Source organism: Cynoglossus semilaevis, chromosome W (assembly GCF_000523025.1).
Source record: "Cynoglossus semilaevis isolate Cse_v1.0 chromosome W, Cse_v1.0, whole genome shotgun sequence".
In the NCBI taxonomy this organism is placed as follows: domain Eukaryota; kingdom Metazoa; phylum Chordata; class Actinopteri; order Pleuronectiformes; family Cynoglossidae; genus Cynoglossus; species Cynoglossus semilaevis.
In genome coordinates, this window is record NC_024327.1 from 726,340 (window position 1) to 728,411 (window position 2,072).

Genomic DNA, 2,072 nt, shown 5'->3' on the forward strand with positions numbered 1-2,072 from the left:
CAGGAGAGCCTTCGACTAAAGCAGCAGGAGAACCTTCGACCTCCTGTAGCTCCAGTTCATTTTTAAACAGTTGAAGCAGTTAAAAACAGAGACAAATTATTTTGTCTATTAGGTCATTAAGTACTTGATTGTTCACAGGACTATTTATAACACACTTTTTTAGGTTTACCTGTTTTTGTCAGTACCACTGCGGAGGAGGAAGGTTCCTATCTTGACTCTAAAGATTTAGTTTTGAGGTTGTTTATTAAAATCACATCTTCTTCTTCTCTCTGCTTCCCCCTTCAAGGGTTGTCCCAGTGATCTGCCTTCATCTCAAACTTGCAGGTGAAAATCTCTGGACCTTCGTCTTCCACCTCTTGCCTGCCTCGTTCTCTCTGCCTCCTAACACGCTAACGTCCACTTTGACTCTTCAACTGACAGTCGTCCGTCACTAAGTACCAGTACCCCATTGGTCAACAGCACCGGAGGCAGTCTTTGTTGATTTGCCAGTTGTCCTTTTTCTGATACCTGCTTGTTTTACACTGATTTCCCTTCCTGTTATAGCTCCGTTAAATATCCAGGCTTGAGACCAGCACTACAGCACACCCAGTGGCTGGATTAAGAAAAAAATCCCACTAACATCAACCTTTAGACAATTATTGTTTTCTTTTAGCAGACTGATGAGACAGCAGCAGCAGAGCATCTCTCAGAGTGTACCCGACAGACAGAGTAATTCTGTAGGTGAAGTATCGCACAGTGTCAGAAACATCTGTTCAATCTGTGTTGTGCTTCAGTGGATAGTGTGCCAAGATCCCTGGGCACAGGGCTCTAAAAATATAACACTGACAAGTCTGTCACACTTGATAAAGGAGGGAACAATAGGAATCCTGCCAAAACTGAAAAGCGATAGAAAACAGAATGGAGTGGAAGAGAAGTTCGTGCACTCCAGACACACAAACCATTTTTTTTTTTGTTGTCCTCCACCTCAGGTGAAAAAAAAAAGATATTTCTTTCTTGGCACAAACTGTGCCCTCACAGGGGGAAGGGGACACTCGCAGCAGCCCATGACAAGACTGAGGAGCCCAGTCATCGTTGAAGGAATAGAGTTCACTTGGATGTGAAAATTACAGACCTGGGACGCTGGGCACAGTTCAAACACAAACCACGGCCTTGGCCAACTTCTTGGTATTTGCCATTTTGTCCTTAAAGTTATAAATATAACTAATTAATCTTGAGTGTGTCTGGTCAGCAGGGGGCGGCGGCCCTCCCTCCACACCCATCACCTCATGCCCACATGCCCTTCGCATGTCACTGACGTGATAGCGTGATATATGGCACCGTTGATTTCACCTTGTCTCGCCACACTTAGCTCTGGTCGGACTGTCCTCCAAGGGATTCTCCAGTCTCAAGCTGACTTCACTGTGGAGTCTCATTGATTGGCTGACTGGCAGCTAATCAATGCCTCCTGGAGGCAGGAGAAGCCTGGTGGTTGAGTTTAGCAGCTGACACATGGCCTTGGTTTGTACCCGCTCCTCTGTTTGTGCCCTACATGTCCAGGCTATCTCAGCAGCCCAGTCAGAAGATCAGTAAGGAGACGGGCAAGTGGATGTTGAGTCTGGATGTGGCTCACTTCTCGCCTACTGAGATTTTCCTCAGCGTCAAAGATGGATTCCTGGTAGTGGAAGGTATGGGACATTGATTTACAGCTTTGTTAATTAAACTCATACACATGGGACACTGGTATTATAAAAACGGCTAAAAACTGAACTCTGGTGAAAAAGAAGCTGAAGGAAAAAAAATAGAACAATTTTTAAATGATGTGTTCAGGGAAATAAAAATCATAAACAAAAATCTAAAGACAGAAATTATTTGGGTGGATTCTCTGTGCTGTGCTGTGTTTGACTTGATTGCTGTGTTTTCTCTCTCTCTCTCTCTCTCTCTCATAAACGGTAATCCACCCCCAGGGAAACACGAAGAGAGACGAGATGAGCATAGGTTTATTGCCAGGTCTTTTACCAGGAAATACAGGTAAACACTGGTATTACCTGAGCAGTTTAAACTGTTTCCAGCAGCTGAAGTAACTGGTTTTCAGC